Consider the following 19,645-nt stretch of genomic DNA (forward strand, 5'->3'; position numbering starts at 1 on the left):
AATTCCTGACCTCAGGTAATCCACCCCCCTCAGCCTCCCAAAGTACTGGGATTACAGGTGTGAGCCGCTGCACCCGATCCTTGACTGTACTATTATCTTATTTACCTTTGTATTCCAAATGTCTTGCAATGGTAGGAATATGAGTCATTATTAACAAACAAACAAATGAACAGGTGACTATCCCTTCTTTCCCCCAATAAACCTACCTGTGTTCTTTCTCCCCTTCCTCCTTCCTCTTCCCAAGGGCCCAGTACTCTAATAGACTGGCTTAAGTACCTCTAGTCATGGAAGATATACTTAGCAACACTCTTCTTGTATAACAAAAGAAACCCTTCTGTAGAAGTCACTCTTGAAACAAAAGAAAGAGTCGCTAGGGGTGGAATCTTAGATCCTAAGGCACACCCCCTCCTCCGCAGCTATTCTCTCTCTCTCTGCTTAGTGCGGGACCATCTCAACAAATGAGAAACACTGGAAGATAACGTGGGAACAGAGCTCTCAGGGAAAACGCCACGAGTGTTCTCTTGAAAAGTTGTGTGTGAGACACATTTTTTAAAACACAAATCATATTCTGAATGAGTAAAAGAATGTTTTTAATTTACTGGAGAAACTGGCTTGTTAAATCCTATTGTGAATTCTTTCTTAAAACCGAAGTAAGGAATTCTTTTGTTAAGTAAATATCAAACCCTTCCCTGCCAAAGATCTTTTGAAATCTTTGCCGTAATGATGCTGATGTTTTCTGTGTTTATATGTCAAATGCCTGGAGCTTAATCGTTAATGGGTAAATAAGAGACGCCGCTAGGTCCTTGCCAAGAGAGGCCCAATAGCTGAGGTTGGGAGAACAATGGCTCTGCAGGACTCCCCCAGAGAGAGAAGAGGGGAGAGGACAGTTAGGGAAAGAGTGGCTCTATTCTCTTGTAGATGCGGCTCTTGAAGGAGTCAAGGAAGAGACCAGCCTGAGGAATGAGAACGCAGGCACGTGTGCTGGAGTGGACCTGAGTCTGAACAGCTCTGGCTTTGCTTCATTTCTCCTTCTTGCCAGTAGATCAGGAATTCCTGCTGCTTTCAAGAAAACCATCAGTAGCATATGGTGCTATTGGAATCACCGCCCACCAGTGGGCAGAAGAAAGCTGGGGTCACAGGCTAATTTCCCCAGGCAGGTGGCCTGGGTTGAATTCCACGCCCGCCACTGTACGCTAATCTGCCCCACTTTAGGCATGTTATTTAACCTCTGTCCTTGGAGTCCTATGCAGCAAAATGGGGATGAGAGTGCCTACCCCATAAAGGGTTTTCTGAAAATTAATTAATATTGTAGAAAAATGCTTAGAACCGTGTCTGATGTACATGCTATATATGTTAAATATTTAACTGACCGTTAAGGCCAGGCACATTGGCAAAGTAACCTTAAATCCAAAAACAGCAGACCAACTGTAAGGAAAGAGCTAACTGGAAATTTTTGTAAGTCTGTTTGCTGAGGAAGCCTTTTCCAGATTTTTTTTTTTTTTTTTTTTTTTTTTTTTGAAACAGAGTCTCGCTGTGTCACCCAGGCTGGAGGGCAGTGATGCGATCTTGGCTCACTGCACCTCTGCCTCCTGGGTTCAAGCGATTCTACTGCCTCAACTTCCTGAGTAGCTGGGATAACAGGCACACGCCACCACACTGGGCTAATTTTTGTATTTTTAGTAGAGACGGGGTTTCACCATGTTGGTCAACCTGGTCTCGAACTCCTGACCTCAGGTGATCCACCCACCTCAGCCTCCCAAAGTGCTGCGATTATAGGCATAAGCCACCGTGCCTGGTGCCTTTTCCAGATTTGAAGTTGTAGGGAGAGCTGAGGATATTCACAGGGCAAGGACTCGGGTCTGCTAAAGCAAGGTCATTCCCTGTGGATTCTAGTTCTTCAGATGGATAGAATGAGGTCAAAAATAAAGCTCTCACCCAAGTAGGAGGGAAAAAATGCTCTCAAGGATTGCCAGACTAAAAGTTTCAGAGTTGAAAAGGGCATTTCAAGCTATAAGCAGCCAGCCAAGAGCTAGGCACAGGGTGTCTCAGTTCTTGGCATTGCTGGGCCAGCATCTATACTTAGGGAAAATCCACATGGAAGGACCCCTTCTCCTCTCTCCAGGAAAACACTCAGCTCAATGACAGCTGGGTCCAAAGCAGGGGCCTAGCAAGTACTTGTCTGGGCCTCTGGTGCCGGAGTCAAAGGAGGTCCCGAACCAGCCTTGGGATTCCAGCAAGGACTTTACCCCATGTTCAGGAGGGGAATCTTCAGGTCTCCCTCAAAGACTCTCTGTGGGCAGCTCCTCCACCATCTCCTTGCTGCTGTTCAAATTCTCACTTTTTGTGTGTGCCACTTTTAATTTGTGAAGGCATTGTCACGTCTGCTAGCTCACCTGATCCGCGCCCCCATATCTTCAGAGGATACGGAAAAGTGCTATTAGAACATCTGACAGTCAAGGAAGCAGAGACTCAAATGGTTAATGTCAAGCCCAGGACCACAGAGCTATTAGCAGAGACTTACGCCTGCGCCTCTGACCCTGGCCTGGGCTCTTCACATTACACTCTGCCACACTCCCTCTCCTGTGTGAGGGCTCCCCCAGGAAAAGAGGAAAGACAGGAGTTATTCTAGGCAAAGTAACCTTAAATCTGAAAGCAGAAGATGAATTGTAAGGAAGTGCAGCTCCAGGACGTGTTCCCCTATCTTCCCATCAGACCTCAGCCAGCAGCCATGGACACAGGCCTCTCTTTCCTCCCCACCCTGCTTCCCATTCTGGGGTAGGTCCCTCCCAGCCCATTATGGCTGGGACGTGCAGCATCTTTTTTCTCTGCTTCTCCAGAACCAGCTGGTTCTGCTCAACTCCCAGAGATGATTTTCTAAGAACCCCAACACTTCTATCTGCCCGGGCTGCCAGAAAGAGAAAGGGCACCCCCAGAGACACTGAAGACTCAGAGACTCCAGAAGCCGCCAGCACTTTCTATGATGTGACTGGCTCTGGGTGCTCCTTGTCTTGTGAAAGGGGCTGGCTCAAATGGCACAGATATTGAAGATCTTCCTGAAGAAGACAGGAAGAGATGCTCAGGTCGGGGAGGGAATGAGACCCCCTGAGGAAGGGACTCCTCCCAGCTGAGGAGTTGATTAGAAGCAGCCTTGGAGTTGGCAGGAGCCTTAGAGACTGCCTGAGCCAGTCCAGGAAGCTGGCTGAGGAGCTTGGGAGCAAGAGACTAAAACCAGCCAAGTTTGGGACAGAAGGGAAGGAAAGGGTTGAGCAGTGAACAGAAAGACAAAGAACAGGCGGTTCCAAAGAGCCAAGAATGCAAATCATTTGCAGACACCGCTAGCAAGAGCCTCCACCAAGGCTGCTGTGGGGGTGCCTGACGCTGTGGGCACAACCACTTCTACACGTCATGGTGAGCGTGAGCCCGTGTGTGAGCGTCCCCGCTGAGTCATCCGATGTGTGTAATGATTGTGTCAGTTGTGAGTCACCAACTGTGTGTCAGTCGGGGCGGGCTGTGTGTGTGTGCTCAGTGCACAAGCACGTGAGGGCTGCCTGTGCCCAGAGTGACAGTGGAATGTGAATGAGAGCCAGAGAACCCGAGGAGCTCAGAGCACTCCCAGGGGGAAGCTGTGTTTAAAGGGCACCACGCTTCATTCACACCGTACATCACACACCACATTTCTGAACACGTTCCAGAGAAAGCCATCTGTGCCTGCTTCCTGCTGAAACCCCCTATGGAGCAGCAGTGCTGAATTCTTCAGGCTCATGGGGTTGTTATCAGAGTCAGATATGGCCACAATCTTAGAATCCTGCATTTCAAGCCCTTCATTTTGCAGAGGGAGGAACTGTGGCAGAGAAAACTGACACAATGGTCTCAGAGTCACAGAGCTAGCTGGTAGAAAAGCCAGGTGGGGGCCCAGGTGTCTGTCCAGACTTCCCTGCCCAGGACTCGGTATGTCAGCACAGAGTGGGTCCTTTTTCCTTTTTTCAGCAGGGATGTGATGACATCACTTCTTTTAACTAAAATGCACCCAGATCCTCCCATGAAATGACACTCTGATGTCGCGTCCTAAAGGCTGGATTTGATGAATAGCCCAAAAGGCAAAGTTGGGGCATCTCTAGCCAGACGGTTCTAGACCAAGAGTCATTTGACCTATTTTCCCAGAGCCTTGCCCCACCCAGGTCAGGAGGAGTCCACAGGGAGACCCATTCTTAGGTCTCCAGGTCCAAAACTGGCCAGGCACTTTGGCAGCCTTGATGCTGTGTGATTCAGAAGCTGCTTATGAGATGTTTGCGGATGTCTCACGCAGGACTCCTAACTCGTCATCCTGCCACCTTCCTGGTGGCCATTTCACAGCTCAATTTCTCCTGCCCCACAACAATGAAAAAATAAATGAAAGTATGGGATTTATTTTAGCAGTTTTCAAATTGAGTATCTCAAAGGGTTTAATAGGTAAAGAGCCTAACCCTATTAACTAGTAAGTTGAGGTTTGGGGATTATCTATCAGTTTCAATTACCCATTCCATTCATTCTTCTCAGATGGCTCAGAGTTGACCTGAACTTCAAAGGGATCACTTCAACCACTGGATTTATTGTTCTTATTTCATATTAATTAAGTAGTTACTATATACACAGCACTGTTGAGGCCATTCAATAGGCACAGACACTGCCCTGTATCCCCGGAGAGCAGAGATTTATTATCTCATTTATCGGAACTTCAAAGCCCTTTCGCTCCAATTACAGCTTGTCACTGACCATGGAGGCGGGGGGAGGTGCTCAGGTCACATGAGACAGGGAGAATGGGAGGGGCAGAGAAATCACTGCTCCAGGCTAGATCTGGAGTGAGGCTGGTCTTACATTTGGGCCCAGGTTCTACATTCATAAACTGGTGTTTTTCCCAACAGGGCTCTGCTAAAAACATGTCCTGGAAAGGGAGGTAAAAGGATGCCTTCTCAGTCAGACGCAGTGGCTCACGCCTATAATCCCAACACTTTGGGAGGCCGAGGGAGGGTGGATCACCTGAGATCAGGAGTTCGAGACCAGCCTGACCAACATGGTGAAACCCTGTCTCTACTAAAAATACAAAAATTAGTCAAGTGTGATGGTGCGCACACCTGTAATCTCAGCAACTCAGGAGGCCGAGGCAGGAGAATCGCTTGAACCTGGGAGGTGGAAATTGCAGTGAGCTGAGATCGCACCACTGCACTCCAGCCTGATTTTTTGAGACCCCATCTCAAAAAAAAAAAAGATGCCTTCTCATGTGGCAGACTGATGGACAGATTAAGGGTTGATATAGTAAGTGTCCTTCATATGTGACACATGGGCCAAAAGAGTAGAATCACCAAATGTTTCCTTGAATATAAAAAAAATATTTGCAAGGGTATTTATGTCAGCATTATGTGTAATTGCAAAAAGCTATAAAGGACCTGAAAAATCCATTGATAGGAGATCAGTTAAATAAATCAATCATGGTACAACCATACAATGGAAGACAAGCCACTATGAAGAAGGAGTTAGATCTATCTACATTGACCCAAAAAGAGGCATGGGATTACTAGGTTTAAAAAAAGGAAAAGAGGCCGGGCACAGTGGCTCACTCCTATAATCCCTGCAGAGGCAGGAGGATCTCTTGAGCCCAGGAGGTCGAGGTCGAGGCTGCGGTGAGCTATGATTGTGTCACTGCACTCTAGCCTGGGTGACAGAGCCAGACAAAAGAAAGAGAGAGAGAAAGAGAGAAAAGAAAGAAGGAAAGAAGGAAGGAAGGAAGGAAGGAAGGAAGGAAGGAAGGAAGGAAGGAAGGAAGGAAGGAAGGAAGGAGGGAGGGAGGGAGGGAGGGAGGGAGGGAGGGAGGGAGGGAGGGAGGAAAGGAGGAAGGAAGGAAGGGAAAGAAAGAAAAGAGAGGAAGGAAGGAAAGAAGGAAGGAAGGAAGGGGAAAGAGCAAGGAACAGAATATGATGTTATTTTGTATTAAAAAATTAAAAGGGGCATCCTATAAGCAAATATGTATGTTTATATATTTGCATATGTAAACAAGAAAATAGGAAAATGTATAAAAGTGTAAAAATGTGGGAAAAGTGTAGTATATAAAAAATGTAGAGAGATACACATGAAGCTGGTTATAATGTTTACTTCAGAGGGTGGGGTTAAAATGGGTAACAAAATTAATATTTTGTATACTCTACATGTTTTGCCTTATCCATATAAGTTACAAAAACTTATATGGATAAGTCAAAACATATTTAAGGTTTATACATACAAACTACACTTTATAAAGTTTATATTTATAAATATAAACTTACATTAAATATATTAATAAACATAAACATGTTTATAACCTAAGAATAAAATGTATTACAAAAATAAAGAATAGACAAAATGGGCTTGCAGATGCTGCCTGGCCACACTCATCCTTGGCGCTTGCCCCCATGGAGGACTCACCTACTGTGACACTCGGAGAGCTGGCAGCCATCACTCAAGAAATCAGGACACATTTGGCCTCTGCTGCAGCATCAGGGAACAAAACAAGGACTAAGGCTGTCAGTTCTCAAGAAAAATACTGATGTGCATAAACATATGTGACATAAATTTATTCAGTGACTTTGAGATATCTTACTCTAAACAGATAAAATTAATTAAAACTAGTGCAAATTTCTGGCAACAGTATTTCAACTCCCCATTATTTATTGAGGACATTGAAAATTGGAACACATCACAGATCCTTAAGTCATTCTCTGAATCAGGAGGAGAAAAGGGGAAGGCAGAGAGCACTCAATATTTGTGCCAGGCACTGGGCTGAGTGCTGTACCTACATTATCCCACCTGATGCTTGCAATAACCCTGCAAGGTGGCAGTAAAAGGAACACACACACACACGCTCACACACGTGATCACACACACACTCATACACTCACACTCAAGCATGCGCTAGACAATACGGAACAAAGCAAGCATTGGCAACTAATAGAAGTATAGTGCTGGCTAAGCACAGTGGCTCACATCTATAATCCCGGAGCTTTAGGCTAGGAGTTTGAGACCCAGTCTAGGCAACATAGCAAGACACCATCTCTACAAAACATTTTTTAAATAAAAATCTTTTATTTTTCTTCAGATGGAGTCTCGCTCTGTCACCCAGGCTGGAGCCCAGTGGTGCAATCTCAGCTCACTGCAGCCTCCACCTCCCAGACTCAAGTGATTCTCATGCCTCAGTCTCCCAAGTAGCTGAGATTACAGATGTGAGGCACCACGCCCAGCTAATCATATATTTTTAGTAGAGACGGGGTTTTGCCATGTTGGCCAGGCTAGTCTCAAACTCCTGACCTCAAGTGATCTGCCCGCCTTAGCCTCCCAAAGTGCTGGGATTACAGGCGTGAGCCACCACACCTGACCTAAATAAAAATCATTTTTAAAAACAGGTATAGTGCCTCAGGGCTCAAGGAAGCAATACCCCTATGGCTGTATGGTAAGCAGCAGGCAAGGCTACTGATCAGACCAGGGTAGTAGTAATTCCAGAGTTCTTTGCACACTTAGCCAGGAGACTGGCTAGCTCAGCACTGCCTGGGTTCACTTTATCCTTTTTACGGCTCTAAAGCTGTGAGAGGCGGGACCTAAGCCCAAAAGGAAGTGAAATGAGGCAGGACTCTCTTCACTGCAAGTGACTGAAAACTAGCTCAATCCAGCAAGGCAGCAAATTATTTGGCTCTCATAACTAAAAATGTCCATGAGTAGACGGCTTCTGGCTCAGTGGGATCAGGGGTCAGCTAATATCAACCAAAACTTATTCTGTCCCTTCATTTCTTCTGCGTTGGCTCCATTTTTCAAGCAGGCTCTTTTGAGAGAGCAGCAAAGATGGCCCCAGAAATTTCACGTTACTTACTGCCTTGCAAGTAGCTATTCCAATGAAAAGAAAGCACCTCATTCCCAGCAGTTTCAGCAAAAGTGCAGGGATGACTGTCATGGGCCTAGCTTGGGTCACATGCCCATTTCTGAGTTAACTACCATGCTGATCTGATTGCCTATGGAGGGTCAGGCCTTCCCAAATCACATGGACTAGAAATGGGGTAGTGATCCTCCCCACCCAAAAAAAATGGAAGGATAGTGGCAAAGGAATATAGGAGGGATATTGGACAAGCAGACCACAGATGACCTTCACAATGTCACGTAGAGTCCTACCAATAAGAGGACAAGGATGGTGACTCACATCTGTAATCCCCACAACTCGGGAAGCTAAGGAAAGAGAATTACTTGAGGCTAAGAGTTCGAGACCAGCCTGGGCAACATAGTGAGACTTCATCTCAATTAAAAATCAGCTGGGGGTGGTGGTGGACTCCTATAGTCCCAAGTACTTGGGAGGCTGGGCTGGGGACATCATTTGAGGCCAGGATGTCGAGGCTGCAGTGAGCTATGATTGCACCACTGCACTCCAGCCTGGGCAATAGGCCAAGACAAGAAAGAAAGAAAGAAAGAAAGAAAGAAAGAAAGAAAGAAAGAAAGAAAGAAAGAAAGAAAAGAAAGAAAGAAACAGAAAGAAAGAAAAGAGAGGAAGGAAGGAAGAAAGGAAGGAAGGAAGGGAGGGAGGGAGGGAGGGAGGGAGGGAAACCCACCAACAAACTGTAAACTGTGAGAATGTGAGAAGTTGGTAGGCATTAGTTTTTTTGTTTGTTTGTTTTTGTTTTTTGTTTTTTGTTTGAGACGAGTCTGGCTCTGTTATCCAGGCTTGAGTGCAGTGGTGTGATCTCAGTTCACTGCAACCTTCACCTCCCGGGTTCAAGCGATTCTCCTGCCTTGAGTATCTGGGATTACAGGCACATGCCACCACACCCAGCTAATTTTTGTATTTTTAGTAGAGACGGGGTTTCAACATGTTGGTCAGGCTGGTCTCAAACTCCTGACCTCAAGATCTGCCTGCCCCGGCCTCCCAAAGTGCTGGGATTACAGGCATGAGCCATCACGCCCGGCCAGCATGAGTTTTTCATTTTTCATATCTTGGCCACCACAAGGCCCTTGGAAATTATTCAACATGATAGAAGTTCTGAAGACCCTGAGAACCCTCTTTTTCCATTGCCAAGGTTAAGGATTCAGGGAGGATGCCCAAGAACTCCGCGAAAAGCCTTGTCAGTAAATACTGGAACCATCAGTTCCTGACAGCCCACAGAGGACATGGGGAGTTCCAGTTGCCTAAAGAACTGTAACAGTAGAAGCTTCTCGATGCTAAGGAGGCTGGAAATGTCCTCCCAGGAGCCAAGGACACAGGTTTCAGCTCATGCTCTGCCTCTAACAAGCCACAAGACCTTGAAAACATGCTTAAGTGTTGGGGGCAGTCAGAGCTTTCATATGTAAAATAAAGAGGTTGGGCAAAGCAACATGACATGCAAAGTCGTCTCCAGTTTCAAAATTGATTCTAAGTCAGAGTCACCCGAGTTGGAAAAAGTTTATGGGTAAATAAATTTTACCCATAGGTAAAATGACTAAATAAATAAGTGAGAAAACAGTAGGCTAAAAAAGCAAAACAAAACAAAACAAAATCCCACACCACACCCACCAGCCAAATCTGTGACAATTTGAGCAATAAATAAATGCTAACAGTAATGGATTATAACCCACTAATAAAATAACAACCTACAAGTTCATACTGATATCCATCCACCCATCCATTTATGCATACATGGGAAGGTCAAGGAAAAGCTCTTCTTACAGTAAAATGTTAATTAATAAATTAACAAGGAATAATGATGTTACAAAATCATCAGTGGATATTTAAACTGGTGGTTCAAAGTTTAATGAGGAACAAGATATTTACAAAGTCTCAAGGCATCTCCCCATAAATTACTTATTAATTACAAAGAGGAAACATAGTAACTTTACAGTGATGAAACCTGAAGGCTACTACCTTAGCCAGTGATCAAAAGTTAACGTCCGCTGGCTGGGTGCAGTGGCTCACGTCTGTAATCCCAACACTTTGGGAGGCCAAGGCTGGTGGATCGCCTGAGGTCAGGAGTTCGAGACCAGCCTGGTCAACATGGTGAAACCCCATCTCTACCAAAAATACAAAAAATTAACCCAGCATGGTGGCAGGCGGGCCTGTAATCCCAGCTACTTGGGAAGCTAAGGAAGGAGAAACTCTTGAACCAGAGAGACAGAGGTTGCAGTTAGCCAAGATTGCGCCATTGCACTCCAGCCTGGGCAATAAGAGTGAAACTCCATCTAAAAAGAAAAAAAAAAAAGTTAACATCCCCAGTGTTGGAATAGGCCAACATCATGTGTATCTTTGATATGGTGTTCTGAGGAGGTCACAGCATCTCCCCAGTGTCCTGCCCAAAACCCATAACCTGAATTTAATCACAAGAAATGTTACTTAATAATTGACCTGTACTATTTTAAAATGTCAAGGTATAATTTGAACTTTTTTGCCACACACATACAAAAAGTCAAGGTCATAAAACACAAAGAAGGCTAAGGAATTGCCCAATTTAAAAGAACTGAAGAGACAATAACAATTAAATGCAATGTGTGATCCTGGATTAAATCCTGAATTGAAGAAAAAAATAGTTGTCAAGGACATTACTGAGTGTAATTGATGAAATTGAATATGGATGATGACGTGAGCATGCATAGCAACCTGCCTGGTGTGGGTAGTCCAGGGACACCAAGCCCCGACGCTCCAGCTAAGGCGTTCATTCCCGAGCCTGGGGACTGTGGCACCCAGCCCTCTGAAGCTTCATGGTCCCAGGATTTCTTTCATCTTCTGCTTCCCTCTTTAAGCTTTCTGATTCGTTCATTGGCATAGTCTGCTGGGAGAGGCAGCAGAAATGTCTGGAAGATTCTCCAGAGCCCCAACAGTCTGCCACCCTCACCTCTCACATCTACTTCAGCTCCAGTTCTTTCCCTGTTCCCACAGGGAGAGTCCATCCTAAACAGGGAGTTGGTGACCTGATGTCCCTCAGGAGCTCAGGAGGCCCTGACGCAGTGTGAGCTCAGGTCCCACTGGTGTCCAGAGGGAACTTCCAAGTGTGGAATCCCTTACACAGAAATACTTTCTGTAAACCACTCCTCCTTGCTTCTTCCCATCCTGGCTCAGTGCCCAACCCCAGCTCCAGCACCAGGAGGGAGTACTCACCCAGTTCAAAGCAGCACATCTGTCCAAGAGAAAAAAGCAAAGTCACCAATATGAGCCAAGTTACTGAGATGGAGGAAAAAAACTCTAGGCCACAGTCAGGATTCTGGTTCTAACTCTCTTTTATTTATTTTTATTTTTATTTTTATATTTTTTTGAGGCGGAGTTTCACTCTGTTGCCCAAGCTGGCGTGCAATGGTGCAATCTCGGCTTATTGCAACCTCTGCCTCTCAGGTTCAAGCGATTCTGCTGCCTCAGCCTCCCAAGTAGCTGGGACTACAGGCGTATGCCACCACACCCGGCTAATTTTTTTGTATTTTTAGTAGAAACAGGGTTTCACCATGTTAGCCAGGCTGGTCTCAAACTCCTGACCTCAGGTGATCTGCCCGCCTTGGCCTCCCAAAGTGCTGAGATCACAGGCGTGAGCCACCACGCCCGGCCTATTTTTTATTTTTTTAAGAGATGGAAATCTGGCTACTTTGCTTAGGCTTGACTTGAACTCCTGGCCTTAAGTGGTCCTCCCCACTCAGCCTCCCAAGTAGCTGGGACAACAAGTGCATGCCATCACTCACAAACTAACTTTTACAACCACGTACTGAGTATCAGCCCTGTTGCAGGCATCATGTTGTAAGTTTTACACACGTTTTCTTTCATCCTAATGATGCCCATGTTACAACAGAGGAACCTGAAGCCTCAGAGAGATTTAAATACTTCTCCATACCTCCCAAAAGATTTTAAAATAAAACCCAAATGGATTCACAATGTAACTATTTTTTTTTTCAATGAAGAAATGTAGAATGTTTATATAACTGTAGGAACTGGAGACCTGCACAGGCCAGACTCTGTACTAGAAGACATTAAAAACACACATTTGATTATATAAAATGTAAAATATGGTAAAAGACACCTTAAACAAAACTAAAAGACAAAAGACTGAAAGAGGAGGCTGAGGCAGGAGAATGGCGTAAACCCGGGAGGCGGAGCTTGCAGTGAGCTGAGATCCGGCCACTGCACTCCAGCCTGGGTGACAGAGCAAGACTCCGTCTCAAAAAAAAAAAAAAAAAAAAAAAAAAAAAAAAAAAAAAATTGGTAGCCCATAACATAAGAATTGATAGCCCTAACACACAAAGATTGCCTACAAATTGATTAGAAAAAGACAGTCAGGCCGAGCGCGGTGGCTCAAGCCTGTAATCCCAGCACTTTGGGAGGCCGAGACGGGCGGATCACGAGGTCAGGAGATCGAGACCATCCTGGCTAACACGGTGAAACCCCGTCTCTACTAAAAAAATACAAAAAAAACTAGCCGGGCGAGGTGGCGGGCGCCTGTAGTCCCATCTACTCGGGAGGCTGAGGCAGGAGAATGGCGTAAACCCGGGAGGCGGAGCTTGCAGTGAGCCGAGATCCCGCCACTGCACTCCAGCCTGGGCGACAGAGCGAGACTCCGTCTCAAAAAAAAAAAAAAAAAGAAAGAAAAAGACAGTCAGAAAAAGAGAGGCCATGTACAGTGGCTCACACCTGTAATCCCAGTGCTTTGGGAGGCCAAGGCAGGAGGATCACTTGAGTCTAGGAGTTCAAGACCAGCCTGGGTAACATAGTGAGACCCCCATTTCTACATAAATTGTTAAGTTTTAGCCAAGTGTGATGGCATGTACCTGTAGTTCCATTCACTCAAGAGACTGAGGTGGGACGATCACTTGAACCCAGGAGTTCAAGTCTGCAGTGAGTTATGGTCACACCACGGCACCCCAGCCCAGGAAACAGAACACGACCCTGTCTCTAACAAAAAAAATAAATTAAATTAAATGTAAATTTAAAACAAATTATTGTACAACTACACTATGGAATATCATGCAGTTATCAAAAATATTAATGAGCACATGCCAACATATTGACCCAGACTGTAGATTTCCACACTATATTCTTAAACTTTATAAAAGGGCATAGGGCCGGGTATGGTGGCTCATGCCTGTAATCCCAGCACTTTGGGAGGCCAAGGCATGCGGATCACCTGAGGTCAGGAGTTCGAGACCAGCCTGGCCAACATGGTAAAACCCCATCTCTACTAAAAATACAAAAAAAAAAAAAAAAAAAAAAATTAGCCAGGCATGGCCGGGCACGGTGTCTCACACCTATAATCCAGCATTTTGGGAGGCCAAGGCAGGCAGATCACGAGGTCAGGAGATAGAGGCCATCCTGGCCAACATGGTGAAACCTCGTCTCTACTAAAAATACAAAAATTAGCTGGGCATCGTGGCATGCACCTGTAGTCCCAGCTACTTAGGAGGCTGAGGCAGGACAGCCTGGGTGACAGAGTGAGACTCCATCTCCAAAAAATTAATTAACTAATTAACTAAAATGTAAACATTTTTAAAAAATTAAAAAATTAAAAAGTGCTGGGCACGGTGGTTCATGCTTGTAATCCCAGCACTTTGGGAGGCCGAGGCAGGCAGATCATGAGATCAGGAGATTGAGACCATCCTGGCTAACAAGGTGAAATCCCGTCTCTACTAAAAATACAAAAAAATTAGCCAGGCGTGGTGGCGGGCACCTGTAGTCCCAACTATTTGGGAGGCTGAGGCAAGAGAATGGCGTGAACCCAGGAGGCAGAGTTTGCGGTGAGCCGAGATCACGCCACTGCACTCCAGCCTGGGCGACAGAGTGAGACTCCGTCTCAACAACAACAACAAAAAATTAAAAAGTACATATATAGTATGATTCAATTTTGTTAAAACACTTGTTTAAAGAAACAAAAACCCATATATGCATACATATGTTTGCTTCTGTTTCCCTTATCACACATTAAGTACTGGAAATATGGAAAAAAATATGAAAAAAAATGCACTATTAAGTAGTGGAAATATGCAAGCAAGCTTAGCACTGGTTACTTAGTAGGCATGAGAGGCAAAGAGTAGCAAGAATGAGTGTTCAATTTGTTTTTGTATCCCTATTTAATTTAATTTGTTAGAAAAGAGCAGGTAACTTTTGTAATTTTCACAATTTTAAAAAATTAAGGACAGGCTGGGAGCAGTGATTCATGCCTTTATAATCCCAGCACTTTGGGAGGCCGAGGCGGGTGGGTTACTTGAACTCAGGAGTTTGACACCAGCCTAGCCAACATGACGAAACCCAGAGTCTACTAAAAATACAAAAATTAGCCAGGTATGGTGGCCTATAGTACCAGCTACTCAGGAGGCTGAGGTGGGAGGATCACCTGAACCCAGGAGGTGGAGGCCCTGATTGCACCACTGCAATCCAGCCTGGGCAACCAGAGTGAGACCCTGTCTCAAAAATAAACAAATATCTCACTGTTACACTGAAACTTACTTTATTTAATAAATAAATATAAGTAAATAAATAAATAATAAATTAATGACCTTCCAATCCAAGGATCACTATATACAGTTGCTCAGGTTCAGCACTGTATAAAGGATCTGGGGTGGGAGGTATGTGTAGTATTCACATCGTACATGTCAGGGAATGAAGGGATGTGTGGAGACACCAGCCAAAGTTCTGAAGCTGCAGGGGAGAGTCCTCTCCTACTTAAAACCCACACCATACAATGGATCACACACACACTCAGAACAGCTGCAAGTACATTGCTGACACTCTCATATGCACCACTGTGCCTCTCCCAGACACACTTCAGGGGGCCTAATTCCTTACCCTTCCCCACTTTGAACCTGGTATAATCCCTTTACTTAATGGAGGAATTCGGGTTAAGGCAAAGGTACAAGCTGCCAGAGACAGACATGCCCTGGCATTGGAGGGCAGGGGTGGGCAGGGAGCATAAGCGATGAGAGTGTGGCACATGTGTGCCCTCAGCCAGGAAGACTGCAGTGCAGATGTTCCAGAAAGCACAACCAGGATAAGGCTGCCACCACAGTTGTTCAAGCTATGCGGTAATATACTAAATTTAACACAATTTTACCTGAGCAAGGGGCATTGTTTTCCAATTTGCACAGAGATGCCATATGGGCAGATAGAAGCCCCACTAGTAATTGACAGAGACAGGATCCAACCCCAGGATCTGCTTCATTATCAGCTGTATGACTTTGGAGATAAAAATAAGATCATGGATGTTACAGCACTTTTTGAAAAGTCATTAATATAAGGTATCGTTATAAACAATTCTCCATTCTCCAGCCAGCAGACTGCTGGAGATCATCTCATCTGTTCCCAGTCTCTAGGCATATGAGAATATAGGCCACTGGGAGAGACTCACATCTGAGGTTTCTTCAAAAACACTGGAGCCCACAGTGATCTCTCATTCTTCCCATTTCTATCACATTTAGGTCTGTAGCAGGCATTTAGAAATCAGTGTGTTTTACAAGTTCAATAATCTTTCTTTGAGTGAGTAAGGTATATATGTGTGGGATGTGTGCATGTGTACATATATGTGTTCTCAATAATATCTGAAACTCCCAGAAGACAGACATTGTCCTTCTTTGCATTTCCTACAGCCCTGTAGCACCTTACAGGTATTCATCAACTGTTTTCCCAGGTATCTTTTATTTATGTATGTATGTATTTATTTATTTAGAGACAGAGGCTGGAGTACAGTGGTGCGATCTCAGCTCACTGCAACCTCCGCATCCTGGGTTCAAGCAACCCTCCCCCCACAGCCTCCCAAGTAGCTGGGACTACAAGCACCCGCCACCACACCTGGCTAATGTTTCTATTTTTAGTAGAGACAGAGTTTGGCCACGTTGGCCAGACTGGTCTCAAACTCCTGACCTCAGGTGATCCACCTGCCTCGGCCTCCCAAAATGCTGGGATTACAGGTATGAGCCACTGTGCCCAGCCTCCCAGGTATCTTAACTGTGTTAAGATATCACTGCCCGTGTAGTCTAGATTTAAACAAATGAAAGCTCTTCTAATAGAGATGAAATTAAATAACATATAGATGACGGCTACACAGTACTTGGTCTGTGATAGATGCTTATAAATATTTCTCTTTACTCTACTTATGATGCAGAGCGAATAACATTCATTCAACAACATTCATTCAAGGCCATTTTTTTTTTTTTTTGAGATGGAGTTTCACTCTTGTTGCCCAGGCTGGAGTGCAATGGTGCTATCTCAGCTCACCACAACCTCTGCCTCCCGGGTTCAAGCGATTCTCCTGTCTCAGCCTCCCGAGTAGCTGAGATTACAGGCATGTGCCACCACACCTGGCTAATTTTGTATTTTTAGTGGAGACAGGGTTCTCCATGTTGGTCAGGCTGGTCTTGAACTCCCGACCTCAGGTAATTCGCCCGCCTCAGCCTCCCAAAGTGCTGGGATTACAGGCATGAGCCACTGCGCCCAGTCAAGGTCATTTGTTAAGTATCAGGCAATGTGCTGGGTATTGGGGATAAAATGATATGTAAAAAAGTCTTTTATCGAGTTCTGTGGGTCATCTGGCCAGAAAAAACGACCTTGATGGTGAACTCCCATGTTATGTGAAGTAGTGAACAGGCACTTTTAGATGGAGCATAACGAAGGGATAATTGGATGTATTCATGATTTTCTAGGGTTGAAAGGGGGTAGGATATGGCAGTTTTGAAGGTGATGTTTGAACAGGGTCTTGAGGGATAACTAGGAGTTCACAGAGCTGAAAAACAACAAGAGCATCATAGATAGAGGAAGCAGAATAAGAGAAGCCACTCTCAATTTTTAAAGTTAGTTTGAAAATAACCATCTTCTTGAACAGAGCTATGACTCAACGCAATACCAGGGAAATGACCCCAAATCAAAATCAGCTCATAGGAAGAGACAAAAGCATTTCAGGCCTGGGCCCTCCATCCACCATCCCACCCCTAGGTCTCTTCCGGGCCTGACACTAGCCTTTACCAACATGTAGTTTAAAGGTGTTTGTGGCTGTTTTGTTTTGTTTTAATGGAGTCTTGCTGCCACCCAGACTGGAGTGCGGTGGTGCAATCTCAGCTCACTGCAACCTTTGCCTCCTGGGTTCAAGCAATTCTCCTGCCTCAGCCTCTCAGGTAGCTGGGATTACAGGCGCCTGCCACCATGCCAGGCCAATTTTTGTATTTTTAGCAGAGATGGGGTTTCACGATGTTGAGCAGGCTAGTCTCGAGCTCCTGACCTCAAGGGATCTGCCCACCCTGGCCTCCCAAAGTGCTGGGATTACAAGCATGAGCCACAGCACCCGGCCATAAAGGGGTTTGTGGCTTTTTCAAGTTTGCAAGTTATTATTTTCCTTTATCTAGAAAATAACTATTTTTAAAGCCAAAGACTAAAAGTTACAAGCAGCCCCAGGGATTTATTTTAAAACTGAGAATTTCCCCAAGGCCTGAAATTTGGTGTCTGGGTTCCAGACCTGGGGGTAATTGTTTGGCTCCCCTCTCAGACCTGCCCTCCCACCCTGCACCATCTGTTCAGCAGGGCACAGCTTCCCAAAGGTCTGCCCAGTCCTCTCCTGGTAACCCTACCTGGGGAGAAAAGCCATTCCTATGACCCACCAGATCAAAGATAGAGCCCACAGTGTTTACGGTATCAGCTTTCGCTCCCCGAGGGAAGGGCTGTATCTTTCTTTATGGCTACAAAACCAACGGTGGCTTTGTGAATGACCGGCCCTGTTGGCACCTCCAGGCACAGGAGCCCAGCTGCTGCCCCAGCCCAGGTAAGGAGGAGGCTGCGGACAGGGCGCCCAGCCCGAGAACAAAGCTATCAGTCCCATCGCTGCAGGGTACCAGCCTCGCCCTCACACCTGCCAGGCGGGGACCTTTTCTTTCTCAGTTAACTTCTTTGTCTGCCTGGTTCAGCACCAGGCACACTGGAGACTCCAGGTTTGTGGCAGCCCAGTTTTGGGACAAGACCTTGAGATCTGGCCTCAGGAGATCTGGGTCATACCCTTCCTCTACCTATGACCAGGTGCCTGTCTGAGCCTCAGTTTCCCCATCTTTTTTTTTTTTTTGAGACGAAGTCTCGCTCTGTCACCCAGGCTGGAGTGCAGTGGTGCGATCTCGGCTCTCTACAAGCTCTGCCTCCCGGGTTCACGTCATTCTCCTGCCTCAGCCTCCCAAGTAGATGGGACTATAGGTACCTGCCAGCACGCCCGGCTAATTTTTTGTATTTCTAGTAGAGACGGGGTTTCACTGTGTTAGCCAGGATGGTCTCGATCTCCTGACCTTGTGATCCACCCACCTTGGTCTCCCAAAGTGCTGGGATTACAGGCGTGAACCACCGCGCCCGGCCAGTTTCCTCATCTTTAAATGATGGTGATCATCATGTCTGACCTGACTGCCTTTCAAGGTTGGTCACTCATGTAAAAGGGCAGCATCGTGGGGCAGCAGAGGCAGCGCAGGGTGGAGGCTGAGGGCTCAGCTGGAGCTTACCAGCCAGGCTGTTATTTCCTAGTTATGTGACCCCAGGCAAGTTATGTAACCTCTCTGATGCCTCAGTGTTCCTCATCTGTAAAATGGGATTATAACAGTTCCTGCTTCACAGGGTCATTAGGAGGATTAAATGAGATCATGTTTATAAAGAGCTTAGGACAGCATCTGGCACATAATACAATTTAGCCAGCATCTACTCTGTGGAAGGTGCGGGGTGGGGTGGTTTACAGAGATCAAAGGCACCGAGTTCACAGCATGGTGACTGCGAAGAGAATCAAATGAAATAACAATTGCAAAAGCAAATCAGGTCATTAACCCCGCACGCACACCCCACTTCAAACATCGTGTGTGTGTGTGTGTGTGTGTGTGTGTGCCTGTGTCTGTGTCTCCACTGCATGTTGTGATACCTGCCTCCCTCTCCAGCCCCTCAGTCATTACCCTCCAGCCACACCGGACTCCTTTCTTGTCCTGGAACCTATCAAACTCTTTCCTGTCTCAAGCCTCTGCAGTCCTCTCTGCTTGAACTGTGGCTCCTGCAGAGAAAGCATCACAATCTCTGGGGAACTGATTGGAAATGCACATTCTCCAGCCCCGCCCAGACCTCCTGAATCAGAAACCCTGGGGTGGGCCAAGCAAGCCATGCTTTCCGGGGCACAGGTGATTCTGATGTGTGCTGAAGTTTAAGAACCACTGGCCGAGAACATTTTTAGGTCTGCTCTTCTTTTGCCTGGCCCCTCCCTCATGGAAGAATTCCTTCTTATTCCTCTCTAAAGAGTGGCTGCTGCCAAAAAACATTTGTGAGATGGCCTGGGTTTTCTTTGTTGATTTATCATTTAGTTTGGAAGAAATCAGAAGTCTCTTTAAGAAGCCAGTTTGAGGCCGGGCGCGGTGGCTCAAGCCTGTAATCCCAGCACTTTGGGAGGCCGAGATGGGCGGATCACGAGGTCGGGAGATCGAGACCATCCTGGCTAATACGGTGAAACCCCGTCTCTACTAAAAAAAATACAAAAAACTAGCCGGGAGAGGTGGCGGGCGCCTGTAGTTCCAGCTACTGGGGAGGCTGAGGCAGGAGAATGGCGTAAACCTGGGAGGCGGAGCTTGCAGTGAGCTGAGATCCGGCCACTGCACTCCAGCCTGGGCGACAGAGCGAGACTCCGTCTCAAAAAAAAAAAAAAAAAAAAGTCAGTTTGAAACATCCACC

General features: G+C 46.0%; 1 pseudogene; it reads left to right on the forward strand.

The window, feature by feature from the left end:
* The first annotated feature begins 774 nt into the window (after window positions 1–774).
* On the forward strand, window positions 775–19,128 carry LOC126960705 (uncharacterized protein C8orf86-like; annotated as a pseudogene).
* The last annotated feature ends 517 nt before the right edge of the window (window positions 19,129–19,645 follow it).

This window comes from Macaca thibetana, chromosome 8, assembly GCF_024542745.1.
Source record: "Macaca thibetana thibetana isolate TM-01 chromosome 8, ASM2454274v1, whole genome shotgun sequence".
Taxonomy (NCBI): Eukaryota; Metazoa; Chordata; class Mammalia; order Primates; family Cercopithecidae; genus Macaca; species Macaca thibetana.